This window comes from Mytilus trossulus, chromosome 13 (genome assembly GCF_036588685.1).
Source record: "Mytilus trossulus isolate FHL-02 chromosome 13, PNRI_Mtr1.1.1.hap1, whole genome shotgun sequence".
Classification (NCBI taxonomy): Eukaryota; Metazoa; Mollusca; class Bivalvia; order Mytilida; family Mytilidae; genus Mytilus; species Mytilus trossulus.
In genome coordinates, this window is record NC_086385.1 from 60,048,121 (window position 1) to 60,074,877 (window position 26,757).

The following is a 26,757-nucleotide window of genomic DNA, read 5'->3' on the forward strand; positions in this document are numbered from 1 at the left end:
TGGACACATTCTTGTTTTTCTCCATTGAATGTCAATGCTATTTTCAGGTAGGCATTGCAACAGATCCTCATTATAACGTGCTTACAATTCCCTGTTTCAGAATCTCAAATATTCTTTGGATATATATATATTCAAATCGTTACTCATTACGTAATGATGGATAACACTGCCTTAACAAAGAAACCAATGTATGGATGACCTGTTGAGGGAACATGAAATAGAATCCGTAAGATTCTTTATTCAGATACATCTGTGCAACATACCTTATCGAGTCACTAATATTTTACGTGAAAAAAATGTTGAGAAAAGTCTTTCCCTCGTGCATTACTGACAAAATAACATGACCGATTCCCTTTGTTTGTTTCATCAGCAGGACCATTTGACAATAAAAACTAGAACAAGCCACACAAAAAATGCAGCGGGAAATAATAATATAATACCACGAAAGAAAGACGGACAGACTAAAAGAATAAAAATACACACGAAACGTTTTAGCACAAAAGTGATGGCTGATTAATATGAAGCCAACAAAACAAATTGGAGATTTAAACAGTGCTTCGGATGGGTAAACAATTCTGATCCCCTAGTGACACCTGCCACTCATAAACCTAGTAAAAATCCCGGCAATGCAAAGGGAGCAACCATTTGAATTTTAGAGGGGGCTAGGATGAAATATTTAAAAAAAGGCAGGACAGGAGTTTTTATTTTTAAAAAGGCAGGATAAGCATCTTGACAAAAAAGAAAAATGCAGATATAAAAGCAACTTGGCAAAAATAAAAAAAAGCAGGATAAATAAGCAACTTGGCAAAAAAAAATGCAGGATAAACTTATAAAGGCCGAACTGAAAAGAGTGAAAATCAAAAGCCAGGACAGAGATTACAATTTAAAAAACACAGGACAACATTTTACATCCTAGCATCCTAGCTTCACCCCCCCCCCCCCCCCCCCCCGCAAACTATAACAAATGGTAGCTCCCTTAATCGCAATTGGTGATGTCACGAATGTAAAACGTATCCATGGCAGACTGTTATTATGGAGTACTTCATTAAACAGTATAACCTTTACTGCAAATATTTAGTTTATATCTGTGCAATTTATAGATTATGTGATAATACTTATATCTGAACGATAATTCCTGTAAAAATATAGAACGGCTATCAAAATGACGAACGGCATTGCGATGTTCTGTTATGTTTGCTTCATTTTGAGATAATTCTTTAAGCTCGTGTTTAACGCCAATTCTAACACTATTGGCTATTTCTTAGCGGTCAAAATGTTTTAAAGAGGAAGACGAAGTGCCCGTGAAAAACAACCGATCGTCAGCAAGAATTCTCGACAGTCAGTTGGAAAGTTCCTTTGAGTGAAGTTTGCCTGAGTATCAACCCAAAATTATCCATTTAAGGACCACTTCCAAGGTCCGTGCCTTGTGACAGGAACAGGTTACGTTGTTTATCTATTTTTCATTTTTGAGATCTCAACCCATCCTATTTAGCTCCCCTGGCCCGAATGGCCAAGTGAGCTTTTCTAATCACTTGCCGTCCGTCGTCCGTCGTCGTCGTCTGTTAACTTTTACAAAAATCTTCTTCTCTAAAACTTCTGGGCCAAATATACCAAACTTGGCCATAATCATCATTGGGGTATGTAGTTCAAAAAATGTGTCCGATAATCCGGCCAGTCAATATGGCCGCCATGGCTAAGAATAGAACATACGGGTAAGGACAAGGATTTATATTGTTTATCAAGTCAATTTTGGTAAATTTTTACAAAATGATTTTTTTCTCTCACTACTGGGCAAAGTGTATTATATGAAGATATTGTTAACAGCAAGAGTGTTCAGTAAAGTGATATCTACAAACACATCACCATCACCAAACACAATTTTGTCATGAATCCATCTGTGTCCTTTGTTTAATATGCACATAGACCAAGGTGAGCGATACAGGCTCTTTAGAGCCTCTGGTGTTTTTTTTTTTTTTATCTCTATCGATGCATTGATGGATGAACAAAAGGCTACTTAAGAACATACTCTAGAAATGAGTTTACTGTTGAAGCAAACTGACATGATCAACGCTTCTTCAAATTTGCAGATTTATTATTGGTGTGCTGATATCTAAAGTAGTTGTGTTTTCAGTCGTGTGTCACGTTCACTGGTGATGATCAAATGCATGGATAAATCTGTCGTATGGTTGTCACTTGATTCTAAGATATATTTATCAAAATGATTATTTCTTTGATTGTATCTTACTTCGAACTTTACGATAGCTATTTAGCTAATCTGCAATCAATTATCCTGGCGACGGAAGAACACAAATTTTGACATGTTTGATGATTTAACAAATCAAATCAAATCAAAAAAATTTATTGGTGTAAATTCCGACACAGAAATGATACCAGCCGACATTTACAAAATACAAATACAAATACAAAAATAAACAACCAAAAAAAAACCCAAAAGAAAACAACAGATTTTCTCAAAGATAAGAGATACATATTTTATATTTACATTGCATGGAGGTGTTATTCATACAATACAATCAGCTTTAATACTATAAAAGTTCTTAACAGCATTATGTTTGCTTTAAATGAATGTTCAAATCATACATATCGCTTATTCCAGCTACACTTACAGTACTAATGTCTGTATCATTACTTTTCAAAATGAAACTAAACTTATCTTGTTCACACATATTAACTATATCACTTAAATTACAAAAGAGTACTTTTCTATTAAGTTATAATGCTTTACATTGAATGAGAAAATGGAACTCACCTTCAATTCCATCCTTGCAAATTGGACAAATTCTCTGTTCTAAAGATTTTCTAGTATATTACCAACTTCTGTTAGTAATTTACTATTACTAATTCTGTTTTTTTTTTTTTTTTTTTTTTAATTTTTTTTCTGATTTTTTCCATTTTAGAAATAACACTTTTGTTAAGGTCCAGTAGAAGATATTTTTCTAATTCAAAATTTTTTTAACTTTGCGATATGTTCTCAGTTTATTACCTTGACTATAACATTTTTAGAGTCACAAAAAAGAGCTTGTTTCCAGTATTTTATGAATTCCTCTTCTAATTTCTTTTAATATCATTGTTTAAAACGTATGTTTTCTTTAATTTTAAAACGTAATTTTATAAAATTAAACAGAGCCTTTCACTATTGAGGGGCCTGGTTTTATTGGGGCGGGGGGGGGGGGGGGGTGTCTCATCACGATTTACGAGTTTTTTGTCAATCCCGATTCACAGAAAATAAATCTCCATGATCACGGATCACGAAAATATAAAAAAAAAATCTGTAGAAAAACGGATCGCGATTGCGAAAATGCGCCGAATCACGAAGAACGAAAATAACCCATCCGATCAGGCCCCTCACTAATACGTGTGTGCCTATAAAATATCTAGTGACATATTGTCTTTTGTATAATTGTCTGCAATCATTTTACTTTACCACCAAGTTTATGAATTGTAATTTACCTGTGTACTATTGACCTTTAACCCATGAACTTGATACTAATTTTATCATTTGACAGTAGTATATATAAACATAGGAGAAATACACATAAATAATCGATATAATACTAAAACATAATATAGTGTGATATGTCAGAACAAAGTGTAAATGTTGATTTAGCCAAAGAAAGATTGAATGCAACGTTTGATGTGGAAAACTTAACAAATTTAATCTATGGTGGACCAGAAAAGGTCGAACGTAGAAGGCAAATTCGTAAGTATCAACATAAAGTTATAAGGTCAAAATGTAGGACGATCTCATTTATTTTGTATGTATATACAAGTTAATAATAACTAATGGCAATACGTTAAGCAGCCATATCAACAAAAAAATCATTGACATGTCTTTTATCATAATGAACTATATCGTTTACCTCATATGAATAAGTAAAATTAGGCTGAGTAAGATCAGACCCTCCCCCTTTTTTCTAAATCACGTAATTCTTCGAATAAGTTAGACTGAAAAGTCAAACCACCTCTTTTCAAATATATGTAATCGAACAAATTATTTGAACAATTCACAAATGTACTTCGATCGATTAAGGCATAAATGCTCGCGAAAGCATTGCGAATCGTCTATATAAAACTGTTTAAATATATCACCATGAACCAAGATCAACCAACGACAACCATGGAACTACAGGCTCCAGTCTTTGGAAAGGCACAACAAAGATGTGGTTGGGTTAAACATGTTTGTTATTGCTTAATCCTCCCCTTAATCTGGAAGAGTTGTGTAACAGCACAGCATAAGAGAGTCATGAGAACGAACTTTAGAAATCATTTGAAAATGGCTTAACTTATCAGATGCCATTGGATACAAATAGAAAAACGTCAAAAACACATAGCGGACGTCGACGGGTATTTGTACAGATATGAGAGTATACGCAGTTACTGACTCCTAGTTCAAAGCCAATAACATTAGATAGAAGTAAATTATCTAAGACTGAAATATGAATCAGTACACAACCAACATAATGGATTTAGTGTAAACACGTTATTAACTGTAAATAGCAGTCAGAAAAAAAGATTTGAATACAGTAATGAACGTCTCAGAATACGTTTTTTTCACGGGATTGATAAGTAAAACAGGATTACATTTAAATTTCTGGGCTGATACAAGCCTTGTTTCTATGATGATTTTTTTTGACATATGAAAATAAACGAAGAAAACAAAGTATTGTATTCATATTTGGTATTTACATTATGAAAATAGAATATTATTGTTCAAAAGACTTTAACGTATTTTTGCAGATAAAGTTGCAAGTGAAGATCCATTTTACAAGAAACTAAAGCCATGGTCCTACTGTAGTGTAGAAGAACAATACGAAAACGGTTTAGCCAAACATAACCACATAAAGGAGAGTATAGACAAGTTAGAACTCAATGGCTTTGAAGATCTGTATTATTATAAATCGTAAGTATTAAAGTACTCATTAGTTAAAAACCATATAAAGAAGAGTATAGACAAGTTAGAACTCAATGGCTTTGAAGATCTGTATTATTATAAATCGTAAGTTTGTACTGATTCGTGATAACCATATAAAGGAGAGTATAGACAAGTTACAACTCAATGGATTTGATGATCTGTATTATTATAAATCGTAAGTTGGAACTATTTCTATGCCAAAATTTGTATGATCTACGACTCCGGTCGTAAACGTATTGGGCTTTGAACCAGCAACTACAAATTATATATATCTTCATACACTAAGGTCAATGATGGGTAAGATGAGCAATTTGTTCGTATGTTGTTTCCGCGCGCAATAAGTGTTGAAGAACAATACAAAAACGGTTTAGCCAAACATAACCATATAAAGGAGAGTGTAGACAAGTTAGAACTCAATGGCTTTGATGATCTGTATTATTATAAATCGTAAGTTTGTACTCATTCGTTAAAACCATATAAAGGAGAGTGTAGACAAGTTACAACTCAATGGATTTGAAGTGTTGTATTATTATAAATCGCAAGTTAGTGCTAATTCGTTATAATCATATAAAGGAGAGTAAAGACAAATTAGAGCTCAATGGATTTGAAGATCTGTATAATTATAAATTATAAATCGTAGGTTTGTACTGATTATATTCCCAAATTTCTATGATCTACAACTCCGAAAGTTATGTATTAAACTTTCAACCAGTAACTGCAATTTATATATATCTACATATTCAAAGGTCAGTGCTGTGTCATTTATGGGTGAGATAGGTCGAGCAATTTGTTCGTATGTTGTTTTCGTTGATTGTTGCCCTGTTTGCTTGAATTTTTGTTTTTTAAATACAAATCAGGCTTCTGCGTTTCTCTATTTTAACTTATAAGCTAGCCTAATATTTTTTTGATGACTTTTTAAAACATTCATTTTATAAATATGACAGGTGCGTGACACCACACGAACCCGGTCCACTAGACGTACATTATGGAATGTTTATACCAACTATAGAACAACAAGGAACGGCTGAACAAAAGGAAAAATGGTTGGCATCAGCATACTCCGAAGAAATGAAAGGGACATATGCTCAAACAGAAATGGGGCATGGTGGGTAAATTTATAATTAATTATTAAAAAAAGCAACCCAAAACGTGTCAACACAAAATCAAGAGCTGATGTGTATAATCATGTACCGTGAAAAAAAAGATTAGATGAACGATTGCAATATATATGTGACTGTTTTGCTGAGTGCGAATTCGTATTGCTTTAAAACGTGGCACGGTACTTTTTCATCCCAAATTAATTTATTGGATTTTAATGTTGTGTTTGTTGTTATCATCGGATTTTGTCAAATGTCTAAACGTTTGTAGTTGTAAATCGTATATTTTTCTGTTGTTTTATTTTGTTGTATTGGGGATAAGTACTCATCCAGTTCATTTGGTAGATTTAATTTTAGATCAACGAAGTTTACACTATATATTTGGTTTGCAGTTTGGTCAGAAGAAACACCGACAAAGCTAGATAATACAATCAATTATAAAATTACTACTACTATTGAATGTTAATTAGTATTATAATTTTCACTTTTTCACAAGAAGATTAGATAAGTCATACAAATCTTATCTTGAATTTCATCCAAATTATTTCTTAATCTTTGGAACACGTTTTAGAAATTTAAATGTGACGTCACTTTGGGCGTTGTATTGACTATGGCTAACAGGGCTGTGATTTTGTAATGTATTTGTTTTTATTCTATAGTCAGTCACCACTTCAGTTTAATCATGTATATCTATTATAGTCATTTTATAAAATTTACTGTTTGCAAAACTATGTATTATTCTTGATAATAATGATGTTTTTGTCCCAGGCGGATAACCCTGGCCTCACAACTTTTTGAAACTTTTGGTCCTCGGCTATCTTCAACTTTGTATTTGTTATGGCTTTCATTAATCAAACTTGTTACATCTGAGCATAGTTTTGTGTAAACGTAGCGCGCGTCTGGCGTATAAAAATATTTTTTAACCTGTTACCTTTTGATGGCTATTATTCGTTTGTTTTTCTGTCCCATATTTTCTCCCATTTATCTGTTAATTTATTGTAACCCTGTCCTGTAATGTTGTCATTTTAATGTTATAATTAACACTGCCATTAAATCGGGAGGTTTGGCATGCCACAAAACCAGGTTCAACCCACCATTTTTTCATAAAATGCCCTGTACCAAGTCAGAAAAATGGCCATTGTTACATTATAGTTCGTTTCAGTGTTGTGTCTCTGTTGTGTCGTAGTTCTCTTATATTTGATACGTTTCCCTCAGTTTTAGTTTGTAAACCATATTTGTTTTTTCTCTATCGATTTATGAATTGTGAACAGCGGTATACTACTTTTGCCTTTATATATAATTATCTATAAGTATTGGTCTTCGTTATTGGTCTTCGTTATATGTAGTTGTTTACACCCTTGTCCTCTGGTCTGTTGTTGATAATCTCTTTGACCATTATAACATGTTTCCATATTTTATAATGTATATTCACAGGTACATTTCTCCGAGGATTAGAAACAACAGCAACCTATGACCCAAAGACAAAAGAATTCATACTGAACAGTCCAACATTAACATCTATAAAATATTGGCCAGCAGCTTGTAAGTACAATGAAAAAACAATATTATTGAATAATAAAGGCAACAGTAGTTTTTATTGAAAAAGTATACAAACTCAATTAAGATACAAGGCGTGGTAGTCTAGTGCTACCTCGGGAATATATTACCTAAGTTGTGTTTGGCAAAACTTTTAGGAATTTTGGTTCTAAATGCTCTACAACTTTGTACTTTATTTGGCCTTTTTATCTATTTTGGATTCGAGCGCCACTGACGAGTCTTTTGTAGACTCGTCAGTAACGCTCGAATCCAAAATGCGCGTCTGGCGTAAATACAAAATTTAATCCTGGTATCTATGATGAGTTTATTTATGTCAGCTAGCCGTGCTTCTTGTCTACATAAGACTGATCAGTAGCACTCAAATACAAAGTTTGAAAAGCCAAATCAAATACAAAGAGGAAGATATTTGATCAACTGCAAATTCCGAAAAGTTGTGACAAATACGTCTAGGATACCACATTGTTGAAATGGACGTAAAGTTGGTTACTTATTCCCTATTCCCTATTCGTTACCTATTCCCTATTCGTTACCTATTCGTTACCTATTCCCTATTCCCTATTCGTTACCTATTCCATATTCCCTATTTGTTACCTATTCGTTACTTATTCCCTATTCCCTATCGTTACCTATTCGTTACTTATTCCCTATTCCTTAATCGTTACTTATTCGATTTTTAATATCCTTCCCCCTTTTAAATTGTTTATACTCTTATATCTGGTAATAGTTCTAAATTTGTTGAAGTAAAATGATCTTTTTATGACCTATGTATATGTGTTTGTGCTCAACCGATCCTTTTACTTTATGTTCGATACTCAATTGTTCCTTATTTGATTTTTACACGTTCTACCTTTTAACTGCTTTATGTCCGTATGTTTGAAGATGGATCTTGATTCGAAGGGATGAAATCACCGTGTTAGCGCTTGTATAAAAAAGAAGATGTGGTATGATTGCCAATGAGACAACACCCCACAATAGACCAAACTGACACAGAAATTATCAACTATAGGTCACTGTACGGCCTTCAACAATGAGCATAGCCCAAACCGTGTAGTCACCTATAAAAGGCCTAGACATGACAATCTCAAACTATTCAAACAACAAAACTAACGGCCGTATTTCATATACAAAAAAATAAACGGAAAACAAATATGTAACACAAAAACAAACGATAACTACTTAATTTCAGGCTCTTGTCTAGGGACAGGCACATACTAACATAATGTGGTGGGGTTAAACATGTTTGCAGGGTGTACATCGTTTCGGAGCATGCTATTACCTTGTTTAATTCATTCCATCACTCGCTTATAATTCGCTTATAATACGTGAATCATACGTTGCACCTTTTTAAACCTGATTTTCAATTGTTTTGTTGTCTCTGGTGGTAGACTTGGGTTCTTAGAGGTGACATAACTCTATAAGCGCATATGTACCCGTTCCAGCGCTCGGATAATACCCTGTTAAATATTCGTTACTTATTCGCTTTTAATACGTTTGTTGTACGTTGCACCTTTTAGAAAAGGATTTTCAATTGTGTTCATATCTCTGGTGGTAATAATGTGTTTTTATAGATGAAATACCCCTATTAGCGCGTATGTACCCGTTCCAGCGCTCGGATAATACCCTGTTACTTATTCGGTCCTTTTTCGCTTTTAATGCGCGGGGTATAAGTTGCACCTTGAAATAAATCGTTTTTTTAATTGTGTTCATGTCTCTTGTGGTAAAAATGTGTTCTTAGAGATGAAATGACCCTATTAGCGCGCATGTACCCGTTCCAGCGCTCGGTTAATACCCTGTTACCTATTTGTTACCTATTCTATACCTATTCGTTACCTATTCTATACCTATTCGTTACCTATTCACTTATAAAATTGAGAATAGAAATGGGGAATGTGTCAAAGAGACAACAACCCGACCATATAAAAAACAACAGCAGAATACGTTTGTTGTGCGTTGCACCTTTTAGAAAAGGAATTTCAATTGTGTTCATATCTCTGGTGGTAATTATGTGTTCTTATAGATGAAATACCCCTATTAGCGCGTATGTACCCGTTCCAGCATTCGGTTAATCCCCTGTTACCTATTCGTTACCTATTCACTTATAATACGTTTGTTGTACGTTGCACCTTTTAGAAAAGGATTTTCAATTGTGTTCATATCTCTTGTGGTAATAATGTGTTCTTATAGATGAAATACCCCTATTAGCGCGTATGTACCCGTTCCAGCGCTCGGATAATACCCGGTTACTAATTCGTTCCTTATTCGCTTTTTAATGCTCAGGGTATACGTTGCACCTTGAAATAAATCGTTTTTTAATTATGTTCATGTCTCTGGTGGTAACAATGTGTTCTTAGAGATGAAATGACCCTATTAGCGTGTATGTACCCGTTCCAGCGCTCGGTTTATACCCTGTTACTTATTCGTTCCTTTATAGCTTTTAATACGCGTTCTTTACGTTGCACCTTGAAATAAAACGATCATCGATTTCTTTCATGTCTCTGGTGGTAATTATGTGTTCCCTGAGTTGAAAAAACCCTATTAGCGCATATGAACCCATTTCACCGCTACACTGATACCCTGTTACCTTTTCGTTCCTTATTCCCTTATAAAACGTGTGTTATGCGTTTCACTTTGAAAAAAGAAATATTTTGTGTCTCTGGTGGTAACTGTCGGTTCTTAGAGGTGAAATAACCCTAATAGAATATATGTACCCGTTTCAGCGCTCGACTGATACCCTGTTACTTATTCGTTCCTTATACGCTTTTAATACGCGTGGTATACGTTGCACCTTGAAATAAAACGATCATCGATTTCTTTCATGTCTCTGGTGGTAATTATGTGTTCCCTGAGTTGAAAAAAACCCTATTAGCGCATATGAACCCATTTCACCGCTACACTGATACCCTGTTACCTTTTCGTTCCTTATTCCCTTATAAAACGTGTGTTATGCGTTTCACTTTAAAAAAAGAAATATTTTGTGTCTCTGGTGGTAACTGTCGGTTCTTAGAGGTGAAATAACCTTAATCGAACATATGTACCCGTTTCAGCGCTCGACTGATACCCTGTTACTTATTCGTTCCTTATTCGCTTTTAATGCGCGTGGTATACGTTGCACCTTGAAATAAATCGTTTTTTAATTGTGTGCATGTCTCTGATGGAAATAATGTGTTCTTAGAGATGAAATAATCCTATTAGCGCGTACGTACCCGTTCCAGCGCTCGGCTAATACCTTGTTACTTATTCGTTACTTCTTATTTCAAGGTGCAACGCATAGCACGCATATTTAAAGCGAATAAGGAACGAATAAGTAACAGGGTATCAGTCGAGCGCTGAAACGGGTACATATGTTCGATTAAGGTTATTTCACCTCTAAGAACCGACAGTTACCACCAGAGACACAAAAATATTTCTTTTTAAAGTGCAACGCAGAACACACGCTTTATAAGCGAACAAGGAACGAATAGGTAACAGGGTATCAGTGTAGCATTGAAACGGGTACATATGCGCTAATAGGGTTTTTTTCAACTCAGAGAACACATAATTACCAACAGAGACATGAAAGCAATCGTTAATCGATTTATTTCAAGTTGCAACGTAAACCACGCGTATTAAAAGCGAATAAGGAACGAATAAGTAACAGGGTATCAGTCGAGCGCTGAAACGGGTACATATATTCTAATAGGGTTATTTCACCTCTAAGAACCGACAGTTACCACCAGAGACACAAAATCATTTCGTTTTTAAAGTCCAACGCATAACACACGGTTTAAAAGCGAATAAGGAACGAATAAGTAACAGGGTATCAGTGTAGCGGTTGAATGGGTACGTATGCGCTAATAGTTTTTTTTTCAACTCAGAGAACACATAATTACCACACGAGACGTGAAAGCAATTGATTATCGATTTATTTCAAGGTGCAACGTATACCACGCGTATTAAAAGCAAATAAGGAACGAATAAGTAACAGGGTATCAGTCGAGCGCTGAAACGGGTACATATATTCTAATAGGGTTATTTCACCTCTAAGAACCGACAGTTACCACCAGAGACACTAAAATATTTCTTTTTTTAAAGTGCAACGCATAACACACGTTTTATAAGTGAATAAGAAACGAATAAGTCACAGGGTATCAGTGTTGCGCTGAAACGAGTACATATGCGCTAATAGGTTTTTTCTCACTTCAGAGAACACATAATAACCACCAGAGACATGAAAGCAATAGATAATCGATTTATTCCAAGGTGCAGCGTATACCACGCGTATTAAAAGCGAATAAGGAACGAATAAGTAACAGGGTATCAGTCGAGCGCTGAAACGGGTACATACGCGCTAATAGGGTTATTTCATCTCTAAGAACACATTGTTACCACCAGAGACATGGACACAATTGAAAATCCTTTTCTAAAAGGTGCAACTTACAACAAACGTATTATAAGTGAATAGGTAACGAATAGGTAACAGGGTATTAACCGAGCGCTGGAACGGGTACATGCGCGCTAATAGGGTCATTTCATCTCTAAGAACACATTGTTATCACCAGAGACATGGACACAATTGAAAATCCTTTTCTAAAAGGTGCAACGTACAACAAACGTATTATAAGTGAATAGGTAACGAATAGGTAACAGGGTATTAACCGAGCGCTGGAACAGGTACATGGGCGCAAATAGGGTCATTTCATCTCTAAGAACACATTGTTACCAACAGAGACATGGACACAATTGAAAATCCTTTTCTAAAAGGTACAACGTACAACAAACGTATTATAAATGAATAGGTAACGAATAGGTAACAGGATATTAACCGAGCGCTGGAACGGGTACATGCGCGCTAATAGGGTCATTTCATCTCTAAGAACACATTGTTATCACCAGAGACATGGACACAATTGAAAATCCTTTTCTAAAAGGTACAACGTACAACAAACGTATTATAAATGAATAGGTAACGAATAGGTAACGAATAGGTAACAGGATATTAACCGAGCGCTGGAACGGGTACATGCGCGCTAATAGGGTCATTTCATCTCTAAGAACACATTGTTATCACCAGAGACATGGACACAATTGAAAATCCTTTTCTTAAAGGTGCAACGTACAACAAACGTATTATAAGTGAATAGGTAACGAATAGGTAACGAATAGGTAACAGGGTATTAACCGAGCGCTGGAACGGGTACATGCGCGCTAATAGGGTCATTTCATTTTAAAGAACACATTGTTACAACCAGAGACATGAACACAAATAAAAAACGATTTATTTCAAGGTGCAACGTATATCCTGCGCATTACAAAGCGAATAAGGAACGAATAAGAAACCGGGTATTATCCGAGCGCTGGAACGGGTACATACGCGCTAATAGGGGCATTTCATCTATAAGAACACATTATTACCACCAGAGATATGAACACAATTGAAAATCCTTTTCTGAAAGGTGCAACGTACAACAAACGTTTTACAAGTGAATAGGTAACGAATAGGTAACAGGGTATTAACCGAGCGCTGGAACGGGTACACGCGCGCTAATAGGTTCATTTCATCTCTAAGAACACATTGTTACCACCAGAGACATAACACACTTTTCAAGGTGCAACGTATACCCTGTGCATTAAAAGCGAATAAAGAAACGAATAAGTAACCGGGTATTATCCGAGCGCTGGAACGGGTACATACGCGCTAATAGGGGTATTTCATCTATAAGAACACATTATTACCACCAGAGATATGAACACAATTGAAAATCCTTTTCTGAAAGGTGCAACGTACAACAAACGTATTACAAGTGAATAGGTAACGAATAGGTAACGAATAGGTAACAGGGTATTAACCGAGCGCTGGAACGGGTACATGGGCGCAAATAGGGTCATTTCATCTCTAAGAACACATTTTTACCACCAGAGACATAAACACAATTGAAAATTCTTTTCTAAAAGGTGCAACGTACAACAAACGTATTAAAAGCGAATAAGTAACGAATATTTAACAGGGTATTATCCGAGCGCTGGAACGGGTACATATGCGCTTATAGAGTTATATCACCTCTAAGAACCCAAGTCTACCACCAGAGACAACAAAACAATGGAAAATCATGTTTTAAAAGGTGCAACGTATGATACACGTATTATAAGCGAATTATAAGCGAGTGATGGAACGAATTAAACAAGGTAATAGCATGCTCCGAAACGATGTAAACCCTGCAAACATGTTTAACCCCATCACATTATGTTAGTATGTGCCTGTCCCTAGACAAGAGCCTGAAATTAAGTAGTTATCGTTTGTTTTTGTGTTACATATTTGTTTTCCGTTTATTTTTTTGTATATGAAATACGGCCGTTAGTTTTGTTGTTTGAATTGGTTGAGATTGTCATGTCTGGGCCTTTCTTGTAAAGGTGACTACACGGTTTGGGCTATGCTCATTGTTGAAGGCCGTACAGTGACCTATAGTTGATAATATCTGTGTCATTTTGGTCTATTTTGGGGTGTTGTCTCATTGGCAATCATACCACATCTTCTTTTTTTATACAAGCGCTAACCCGGTGATTTCATCCCTTCGAACCAAGATCCATCTTCAAACATACGGACATAAAGCTGTTAAAAGGTAGAACGTATAAAAATCAAATAAGGAACAAATGAGTATCGAATATAAAGTAAAAGGATCGGTTGAGTACAAACACATATAAATAGGTCATAAAAAGATAATTTTACCTCAACAAATTTAGAACTATTACCAGATATAAGAGTATAAACAATTAAAAAGGGGGAAGGATATTAAAAATCGAATAAGTAACGAATAAGGAATAGGGAATAAGTAACGAATAGGTAACGATAGGGAATAGGGAATAAGTAACGAATAGGGAATAGGGAATAGGTAACGAATAGGGAATAGGGAATAGGTAACGAATAGGTAACGAATATGGAACAGGGAATAGGTAACGAATAGGGAATAGGGAATAAGTAACCAACTTGACGTCCATATTGTTGAAGGCTGCTATCGATTGAGCCCAATGTACAATATATTATTCAAAATTGCTGACATTTCCCTAATATTATCATTAGATGAAGTATTTATATAAATCTTTTACTTTAGTAGGAAAAACTACGAACCATTGTGTTGTAGTGGCTCAGTTGTATACTCGGGGAGCATGCCATGGTATTCATACTTTCATGCTACAGACAAGAAGTTTAGAAGACCATTCTGTTCTCCCAGGTAGGAGTATGAACCGATATTACATGGTGAAAATCCATTGCTTATTAGTTCAAGATTGTATTTCTTGTAATTTGATTTTTGATTTTAAGGACATCAAATCCTCTAGAAATGTGTTATTTAATTGCTTCTCGTTGTAGCAGCAGTCCTTTAATATAAGCTTGCAAAATTGGTCAATTGATACATGTATTAGAAACAACATAAGTTGATATTAGAAATAACATAAATGGTACCCTATTTTCTGCACCAGATGTGAATTAAAATAATGAGATTTAGAATGATCAGTTTTTCAATTAGCGTATTTTGACTGAATATGAAGATGCTGCTTCAATCATGAATAGATATAAATTGATATATATTTTTTGTAAATCTTAATAATTACACAATGTAAAATGATATGTTCAACACTGTTTAACTTAAGTTCATTTTTTTTTATCAGGAATAGAAGTTGGTGTCATCGGTAACAAGTTTGGATTTGGAACAAATGACAATGGATATCTTAAAATAACGAACGTCAGGATCCCAAGAGATAATATGCTAATGAGATATGCAAAGGTAAAATGTACTTGTAAAACCTTTGGCAGGGATAACATGTAGCAAAATACCTTCAAACTCTACAAACTAGGATGGTGTCTAGTGTTTTGAAGTGATAAAGTTAGATAAAAAAAAGCGCCTCGAACGCATGAAATTTATAACGCTATTTTTTAAATGTTTTCTCTATTCTTAATCGCTTGGGACTATTGTCCCCTATTCTTCGATTTATGACTTTTCTACTCTTTACACAAGTATTTCACATTCCAAACTAAAAGACAAATTAAAAGAGTTGGTATTACCTTGCTTCATAAAAAAGAATGGCCAACGTAGATACAAGTATCTTGTCTTAGGGAGGGATAAATCCTACTTTGTAAAGAATCACTCTGATTCAAACAAAAAATTCGCTGAAACCGATATTATCAAGATGCTTGATTTCTTGATTGACAACATATTTGTTACGTTCGGAGGACGTGTTTTTCAACAGACTGTCGGCATCCCAATGGGAACAAACTGTGCCCCTCTACTTGCTGACTTGTTTCTTTATTATTATGAAGCTGACTTCATGCAGGAACTTCTTAGGAAGAAAAGATAAGAAGTTAGCAATATCCTTTAACTCTACTTTCCGCTATAAAGATGACATTCTTTAACTAAACAATTCAACATTTGGTGACTATGTGGATCGCATCTATCCCATCGAACTGGAGATAAAGGATACTACATATACAGTTAAGTCGATTTCATATCTTGACTTACATCTAGAAATTGACAATGAGGGTCGGTTAAAGACAAAACTTTACGACAAAAGAGATGATTTCAGCTTTCCAATTGTGAACTTTCCATTTCTAAGTAGCAAACATTCCAGCAGCACCTGCATACGGGGTATATATCTCCCAATTGATACGATATTCCCGTGCTTGCATTTCCTATCATGATTTTCTTGATAGAGGGTTACTGCTCACAAGGAAGCTATTAAAACAAGAGTTTCAAATGGTGAAGTTGAAATCATCCCTTCGTAAATTTTACGGACGCCATCACGAGTTGGTTGACCGTTATGGAATAACCGTTTCACAAATGATATCGGATATGTTCCTTAATTCGTAACTACAATCCCCTTCCCTTTCATGAATTTGACCTACCGAATTAGACTTTTTACCGGATTTGTAATCACATAAGCAACACGACGGGTGCCGCATGTGGAGCAGGATCTGCTTACCCTTCCGGAGCACATGAGATCACCCCTATTTTTTGGTGGGGTTCGTGGTGTTTATTCTTTAGTTTTCTATGTTGTGTCATGTGTACTATTGTTTTCTGTTTGTCTTTTTCATTTTTAGCCATGGCGTTGTCAGTTTGTTTTAGATTTATGAGTTTGACTGTCACTTTGGTATCTTTCGTCCCTCATTTTTTAAACAGTGGTATACTACTGTTGCCTTCATTTATCAAACTCACAAGTCCAAATAAACTGACAAGACCATAATTGATTCAAGCCAATAATACCAATACGTGTTTTTCTTAATTAAAATACAATAACAAACTTGTTTTCTACTGTTGACAGGTTTTAGAGGATGGTACCTACATAAAACCTAAAAACAGTAAAGTGTCATATGGTGTAATGGTATATATCAGATCTTTAATAGTGAAGCAAGCATTTAGTGCTTTAGCAGAGGCATGCGTTATATCTATACGATACAGTGCCGTTCGTCGTCAGTCTGAAACAGTTCCAGGGTATGTAACAATTGGATTTTTTTTAACCAGCTTTTTTGTTTTTTTTTTTTTTTTTTTTTTTTTTTTTTTTTTTTTTTTTGTGCTTTTTTAGGCCCTTTATAGCTGCTGTTCCGTGTTGAACACCGTATTTTGAACTATAACATGTATATTGATAAAATTGAGAATGGAAATGGGGAATGAGTCAAAAAGTAAAATCACAAAAATACTGAACTCAGAGGAAAGTCTAATCGGAAAGTCCATAATCACATGACAAAATCAAATGACAATACGCATCAAAAACGACTGAACAAGAACTGTCATATTCCTGACCTGGTACAGGCATTTTCAAATGTAAAAAATGGTGGATTAAACCTGATTTTATAGCGTTAAACCCCTCACTTTGATGACAGTCTCATCTAATTCCGTTATATTTCCAATAATGCGTGAACTAAAACAGACACAATAAATAAAATAGTCAAAATATAGGTACAGCAGTCATCATCGTGTATTAATTTTAAAGGGAACTATTTAACAGAACACAAAAAACATCTATTTTTCAAAAAGACAACAACCCGACCATAGAGCAGACAACTATAAAGGATTACTTTCACGTGGATGGAGAGTTGTCTCATTGACACCCATACCGCATCTTCTTTCTTTTATTAAACAATAGATCTAACAAGAAACGTCAATACAAAACACGTATTGTTTGTAGTTTATGTATTATGCTGTGTTTATGTCATGTAGGTAAACATGTTTAAAATTGAAAAACAATGTTTATATTCTAAACATGTTAAAATATTATCTTATGTATTTTAAAAAATAACTGGACGTGAATTAGAAATAGGAATATATTTCGCTCAGTATGAGGTACTACCTTACCTCAACCTTAAAAGTTCATAGTTGACCTGTACCAACAAAATCCACAAACATATTATCCCACGAATTATTATAAATCTACAGAAATCGTAAATGACAAGCAGCTGTAAATGAGTGTTTTGTTAGATTAAACAAGAATCAACTACCATGATATTTATTTTGGTTTTATTTCGCTTTCAGTGGTATTGAGCCTCAGATATTAGACTACCAGACACAGCAGTATAGGTTGTTCCCTTTATTAGCCACAGCTTATGCTCTGTATTTTGCTGGGAATTATATGTCTACTGCATACTCAGAAGGTAGTCAGAAAATAGAAAAAGGACAACTGGAGGAATTGCCACAAGTAAATCAATTAGTATATAGTTTCTGGACAATACTGGTGGGGGATAAAGTAACATTTGGTTATATATTTTGTAAAAATGATAGATGAGGACTTGAATACTTACCAACAAGTTTAAAACATTGAGGATAAGACACAAAACGAGGTAGACGATACAAAGGGGACGTTCAATAAAAAACAGACGAAAACCATGACCAAAAACAAAGTCAAAAGTAACAAGAAACATTTAACAACTTACTTAAGATTGAGCTACACCATTTAAACTTGTGATGAACTCACGTGCATTAGAATGGAAGCCGCTCCTGCTCCACTTGTTGTACCAGTATTATTACAAAGGCTGATTTTGGGTTGGTGGAGACGGTGCCAGCCCACATTATGAAAATACATCTATGTTATTGCATATAATTTTTACAAGACCCACTCCTGATGCTGACTTAGTGGGCCCACATCTCCTTTTACAGAATCATGCATTACTATAAGCTTTATATTGCACTTTAACTTTTAGCTTCATGCCTTGTCAGCAGGATTAAAAGCTTTTACCTCCTATGCTGCATCGGCCGGTGTAGAGGTGTGCCGAATATGTTGTGGTGGTCATGGATACTCACATGCTAGTGGACTTCCGAAAATATATGTTAGCATAGTACCAGCATGTACATATGAAGGTGAAAACACAGTGATGATGTTACAAGTTGCACGGTTAGTCTCTGAAATGTGTTCAATACCAGATGTTGATATTAATCCACTACACAAAACGTGTCAACAGTGAACATACTGAGAAGCTTAGAGGCTACACATTAAGAGTTAATACAGAGTTACCAAGTGTTTGATCATTTATTTATCCATGACAAAATAATTAACAAAATGATAAATAAGTTTTATACGTAAAGAACCTTTAAATAGTTTTAGTAAATAATTCGAACGTCACTGACGAGTCTATGTAGACGAAAAGCTGGTTTGGAGAAAGTGAAAAAGTTTAATCCTTGTATCTGTGATGAGTTTATTTTTATACAACAAACAAATTGTGAAATGAACATTTACTGTTTTAAAAAATTACATTCTCCTGTTAATTTAAAAGGAAATAGTTTTGCAATACTTTGCACTTGTTTGTGTATAGATATTTTTGTTAATTTAGTTATAGTACAATTTAATTATTGTATATATCAAGGCTATGTTGAAGGCCGTACTTTAACCTATAATGGTTTAATTTTTAAATTGTTATTTGGATGGAGAGTTGTCTCATTGGCACTCACACCACATCTTCCTATATCTATTTACCTCTTAAAAATCTTATTTTTACATCTCATTGAGGAATTTGATTTCCTTTTTTGTAATCAAACAATCATCAGAGCCTTTTATGTTTAATAACGACATGACAAAACATCTTTTTAACATCTTCTTTATACTGAGTAGAATTAAAAAATGACCAATTATCTTCATCAATATATTTATTATTGATTCTGTTCTGGCAAATATTGTTTCATTTCAGGTATTTGATGAAGTGTTACAATGACAAACAGCAGGGATCAAAACTTCCTGGGTTTGTCAGTTATATTGCAGAGATACCAGAGAAGAGATCCTGCATGGATGAACATTTATCATTCAACTGTTTAGTCAAAGCTTATAAACATAGAGCTGCAAGGTAAGGATTCACACCCACTATGAAAAGACACTTCACAGCTCATATGGACTTTGTACCACTTTCCCAGGTTAGGGGGAGGGTGTTCCCGCTAACATGTTTAACACTGCCACATTATTTATGTATGTGCCTGTCCCAAGTCAGGAGCCTGTAATTCAGTGGTTGTCGTTTGTTTATGTGTAACAATTTCTTTTGTTCGTCCATTTTTTATTTTTTACATAAATAAGGCCGTTAGTTTCTCGTTTGAAATGTTTTACATTTTCTTATCGGGGCCTTTCATAGCTAACTATGCGATATGAGCTTTGCTCATTGTTGAAGGCCGTACGGTTACCTATAGTTGTTAATGTCTGTGTCATTTTGTTTTTTTGTGGATAGTTGTCTCATAGGCAATCATACCGAATCTTCTTTTTTATATTTGTCACTTCCACAAGTCGGTTGTTGGTGACTGGACTATAAAGATGCTCCACATACCATTAATTATCATAATCTTATCGTTGATACAGTACTTTGTTTATATAACCTAGAAAGGATTAAAAGATTGATGATAGTATTTTTTTTCAATGGCCATGTCATAACTGCTCCTTTATTGTGGACTAAAAAAAATAAAATAAAAGAAAGGCACTTTGTAATTAATAATGAAAACAACACGTGTCGGAAGCGCTTTTCTGGATTTACCCACATTTAGAATGCTCAATGCCGATTATTTGAGAGCCGATTATGTCAAAATACAGACGCATTTGAAGAGCTTTATTACCAACAACGAATTTTGAGACTATGCATGCTTCTGTAGTTTAATAGGAGTGTACTCGCAGAACTAATGTGGATAAATAAATGCCATTAAAAATAGATTGGTTTTGAATTAATTGTAACATGTCCAATTTCTCCTATGTTTTTTCAGGTTAATAGAAGCAGCAGCCAAACATATGCAATCTTTGATACAGTCTGGTAGCCCTGCACATGAAGCATGGAATAAGAGTTCAGTTATGGGCTGCTAATGTAGGTTTACCTTTTGGAAAAATTTACAAAATGGTTAACAGATAAGGGCAATCTAAAACCCATTCTCGGCGAAAGATCGACAAAACATACTGCCAAATAAAAACAGGCAATCAGTAACTCGCAAAAAAGAAAACTATTAACAAAGTTGCCTCATTGGCAATCATACCACATCTTCTTTTTTTATAATACAATTTAGCAACGCGAATGTCACTAGAAATGGTGTGTGTTCTCTGGTAACCAGATAGGTCATTAGTCAAGGAGAAAACTTAACAACCGATACATTAAAATCTGCCTCATATCGTGTATTTCCTATTATAATTTCGATTATATAGGGTTAATACTCTCAGGGAAGCTTTTAAACTGTAACCAAGAGTTCCAAGTGATGAAGTGAAAATTATCCTGACGTAAAGATAACAAACACCATAACGAGTTTGTTGACTGTTATGAAACATCTGTTTCACGGATGATAACATATATGTTCCTATTGTCCTAACCACAATCCCGTCATCTTTTGTCTGATTGTGTCCTGTCGAACTATACTTTTAACCGGGACTGCATGTAGTTTGGTGAATTTGTTTGTCCTTTTATCATCTTTGTTTTTTTACATGACATTGTCAGTTTTTATGTCTAATGCGATTTGCATGTATCCGTGTTATATTCTGTCTCTTTTTTCATAAACAAACAGAATGTATTAAGGTAGCAATGAACGAAATAGTTTGTCAAACAATGAGAGGATATTATGAAGAAAATTCCAAATCATTTTTGTAAAATAACACACCATTTTTGTAGTAAAGTAACGCAAAAGAAAAATGACAAACAGACAAATGTTAATGAAGGAAGGACCAAACACATAAAACTAAGAATAATCACCAACTGGCCAATCAAAAAATGGGCTAAAATTATGTACTCTAGACTTATAGATTATTGATGATAGTTGTAAACTAATGTGCATATCTCCTTAATACATTTAGATAAATTGAGGTAAAAACGTAAATTATGCAAATATCATGATTTCCACAGCAGGGCGAGAGCGGGTTTGTTAATGATGTTTATGGGGTATTCTGCTTTTATTATTTGATAATTATTTTAGGCTCATTGTCACTTGTTTTGCGTCCAAAATTTTGTGGAAAATATTGAAAGAAGTAGCGGCGATAGCAAAACAAATGAGGTTTTAAAAGCAGTTTGTCAGTTATATGGCGTTCATGGAATTTTAGAGAATTTGGGAGAATTTATACAAGTAAGTTTTACTTTAATAGTATTAACTAAAAATTTAATTAAACTACGCTACAGAATATATATAATTGATTTTAATTGATAAATATGTAAATCATTTAATTTCAATGTAAATAATGTCAACTTTATCAGATCAGACATTTTGATGAAATAGTCATGTTTTTCTAGCCTGCGACTTTCGTCGCAAAAAGCTCGACATAGGGATAGTGATCGGCGGCGGCGGTGGCGTCAGCAACCTTCTTTTTTAAAAAAACCTTTACATTTTAGAAGGTGGAAGACTTGGATGCTTCTTACTTTGTAAATGCCTCATGTTACGAAGTTTCTGTCAATCATATGTCGAATGTCCTTGTCCTCATTTTCATGGTTCAGAGACTACTTGAAAAAAAAGTTAAGATTTTTGTAATGTTAAATTCTCTCTTATTATAAGTAATAGGCTAACCATATTTGGTATGTGCGTAGCTTGCAAGGTCTGCATGCCCTTCAGACAGTTATTACTTGACCACGACCTGATTTCATGGATCAGTAAAAAAGTTTAAGAAATGATGGTGAAGTCCATATTCAGATATTAGAAGCAATAGGTCTGGTAAATTTGGTGTATGGAAGGACTGTAAGGTGTACATGTCAAACTGGCAGGTGTCATCTGACCTTGACCTCATTTTCATTGTTCAGTGGTTTTCTAATACTATATGCAATATGTCAATATGTCAGTATATTTGGTGTATGGATATATTTTATGATCTATATGTCAGTCGAGCAGCTTTTTTTTTGGACTTGACCTCAATTTCACGGTTCATTGTTCAGTGTTAAGTTTTTGTGTTTTGTTCTTTTTTTCTTAAACTATAACGAATAGGTAAACTATATTTGTTGTATGGACGCATTGTTAGCTGTACATGTCGTCCTGGCATGGTTCATCTGACCTTGACCCCATTTTTATGGTTCATTGGTCAATGTTTAGTTTTATTGGTAAATGTTAAGTTTGTGTGCCAGTTGTAATAAAGCTTTATGTTAAGAACTATCAGCATAATATCAATGATTGGTAAAGAAGGCGAGACATTTTAGCGTTTGCACTCTTGTAATGATAACAATTCGTACTATTGCAAGTTTAAACATTTTGATACTTTACATTAACCAAGGAATATACTACTTATTGTTATACTGAATACGTTAACTCTTTACAAGTTTGTCGAGCATACATTGTTAGGAAATGAGGAAAAGAGAGGTGCACGTATGTAGAATAACGTGCAGTGTTTATGAAATAGTAAATGATTGAAAAGTTTATTTGTTTTAAAGAAAATAAGTATTTATGAACAACTGATATGAGTTTCATTGTTTGCCTTTCAATAGGATGGATTTTTGTCTGGACAACAAGTAGATTATTTACAAAACGCAATGTTCAAACTGTTTGAAGTAATAAGACCAAATGCAGTGGCACTTGTAGATGCCTTTGACATTCCAGACCAAGTACTACAGAGTTGTCTAGGACGATATGATGGCCAGGTTTACCAAGCTTTATATGACTATGCCAAGTTGGCCCCAATGAACCAAACAGAGGTACGCATAGATCTGATGTTTAAATTGTATATGATGATGATTTTTCAAAATCGTGGATAATCTATACAGCAGATTTGAAATGATAATTTCAATGAAAAATTATAAATAATAAGGATGTTCTTGTATCAGGCGGATAACCCTGGCCGTATTGGTCACAACCTTTTGTAACTTTTGGTCCTCGGTAATCTTCAACTTTGTACTTGTTTTGGCTTTTAAACTTTTTTTATCTGAGCTTCGCTGGTTAGTTTTGTGTGGACGAAACTCACGTCTGGCGTATTAAATTTTGAACCTAGTACTATTTGTTGGCAACTATTCGTATATTTCTCTGTCCTATATTTTCTCCCATTTATTTGTATTGTACTCTTGTCATATAATGTTGTCATTTTAATGTTATAATTAACATTGCCATTAAAGCGAGGGGTTTGGCATGCCACAAAACCAGGTTCAACCCACCACTTTATTTTTTTAAAATGCCCGGTACCAAGTCATTGAGTATAGTTCGTTTCTGGATGTGTTACATATAAACTCATCATAGATACCAGGACTAAAATTTGTATATACGCCAGACGCGCGTTTCGTCTACAAAAACCTCATCAGTAACTTTCAAATCCAAAAAAGTTTAAAAGGCCAAAAAAGTACGAAGTTGAAGAGCTTTATTGTTGTGTTTCTGTTGTGTCGTAGTTCTCTTATACTTGATACGTTTCCCTCAGTTTTAGTTTGTAACCCGGATTAGTTTTTGTCGAGCCTGCAACTTTTGTTGCAGAAAGCTCGACATAGGGATAGTGATCCGGCGGCGGCGGCGGTGTTAGCTCACTTCTTAAAAGCTTTATATTTAAGAAGGTAGAAGACCTGGATGCTTCATTCTTTGTATATAGATGCCTCATGTTACGAACTTTCCGCCAGTCACATGTCCAATATCCTTGACCTCATTTTCATGGTTCAGTGACTACTTGAAAAAAAAGTTTAGATTTTTTGTAATGTTAAATTCTCTCTTATTATAAGTAACTGGATAACTATATTTGGTATGTGCGTACCTTGCAAGGTCCTCATGCCTGTCAGACAGTTTTCACTTGACCTCGACCTCATTCCATGGATCAGTGAACAAGGTTAAGTTTTCGTGGTCAAGTCCATATCTCAGATACTATAAGCAATAGGTCTTGTATATTCGAAGGACTGTAAGGTGTACATGTCCAACTGGCATGTGTCATCTGACCTTGACCTCATTTTCATGGTTCAGTGGTTATAGTTCAGTTTTTGTGTTTGTGTCTGTTTTTCTTATACTATATGCAATAGGTCTACTTTAATTGGTATATAGAATGATTGTAAGGTGTACATGTCTAGCTGACAGGTGTCATTTGACCTTGACCTTATTTTCATGGTTCAGTGGTTATAGTTAAGTTATTGTGTTTTGGTCTGTTTTTCTTATACTATATGCAATAGGTCTACTATAATTGGTTTATGGAATGATTGTAAGGTGTACATGTCTAGCTGACAGGTGTCATCTGACCTTGACCTATTTTTTTATGGTTCAGTGGTCAAAGTTAAGTTTTTTAGTTTTGGTCTATTTTTCTAATACTTTATGCATTAGGTCAACTATAATTGGTGTATGGACATATTTTATGATCTTTATGTCGGTTACGCTGGTTTTAATTGACTTTGACCTCATTTTCATGGTCCATTGCTAAGTTTTAAGTGTTTGTGTGTTTTGGTCTGTTTTTCTTTATTTCTAAGAATAAGTCAACTATATTTGTTGTATTGAAGAATTGTTAGCTGTACATGTCTGTCTGGCATGGTTCATCTGACCTTGACCTCATTTTCATGGTTGATTGATCAATGTTTCCTTTTCTTGGTTAATGTTGAGTTTATGAGACAGTTGTAATAAAGCTTTATATTTAGGTCTATCAAGATAGTATCAAGGATAAGAAAAGAAGGCGAGACGTTTCAGTGTGTGCACTCTTGTTTCTCTATCTATTTATGAATTTTGAACAGTGGTATACCACTGTTGCCTTTATTTAAACATATATTCTTAAATCTTATAAGTATGAGGGATACTTTTAAATTAGTACTTCATCATATATTCTTAAATGTTGCCGATACTATAATTCTATATAAGTAAGAAGGTTAAAACAAGCCTAGACTGATATCGCACTGTGAAAAGTAAAATCACAAAAATATTTATGACAAGTTATAGAACAAGTTAGCAATTTGTTCCAGTATGCAGGTACTAGTAATAAATTGTTACCCGCTAGTAGACTATGTATTGCCACGCAGTACTCTCAGAAAGCTTGATTATTCCTTATTCTACGTTATTGAAGATGAACAAAATCCAGCAAGAAATTATAATACATAGGTATTGGTTTATTGATATTTTGAATAGGAGATTGACGTCTTTTATACATAATTCAAAGCCTGCTTACTTTGAAAAGATTTTCCTTGAAGTATAATTTTTCATTTATTTTCTAATTTCAGATTCACAGTACTTATTATACACACCTTAGACCACTGATTAATCCAACGACATCAAATTATTCAAAACTATGAATATACGTGGATATAAGTATTTTAACATAAGAGAAGATGTGAATTTATAGAACATTTTATTAAATAGTTTGTTTTTAAACTGTCATAATGTTCATCTCGCTTGTGTTTGTTTCTTTGATGTTTTAGAACTGAAAGGCTCACATTGCAGAACGTGGTTGATTTTCTACTCGTGGAACGTTTTCAATAATTTTTTGATTGATTAGGGTTTAAGTTATCTTTGAGCAATACTAGCTATATCATGGCTTTGAGTTTTTGATTGATTAGAGGAGCCATGGTGACTGGAAAGAGCCACCGATCTTTGATAGTCAAACTGATAATCGTAGTCGATTAAGATTCGCGTCGAACGTGAGGCCCTCTGTATCTTTTACTTTTTACAACATTAAGATAATTTCATTGAAAAGTTACGGCATCCATCAGACAAAATGTTGACAGTCATAATTGTTGTATACTTAACCACTTTATTATTTGTATGACAACTGGAATGACTATGTAATATTTTATTATTATAATTGTACCAGCTTAAAGAGAAAAATATATTGTCACTGATATAAAAACAC

At 34.4% G+C, this 26,757-nt stretch overlaps 1 pseudogene; it reads left to right on the forward strand.

Annotated features, from left to right (window-relative positions):
- The first annotated feature begins 3,506 nt into the window (after nt 1-3,506).
- LOC134694624 (peroxisomal acyl-coenzyme A oxidase 1-like) lies at nt 3,507-26,757 on the forward strand (annotated as a pseudogene).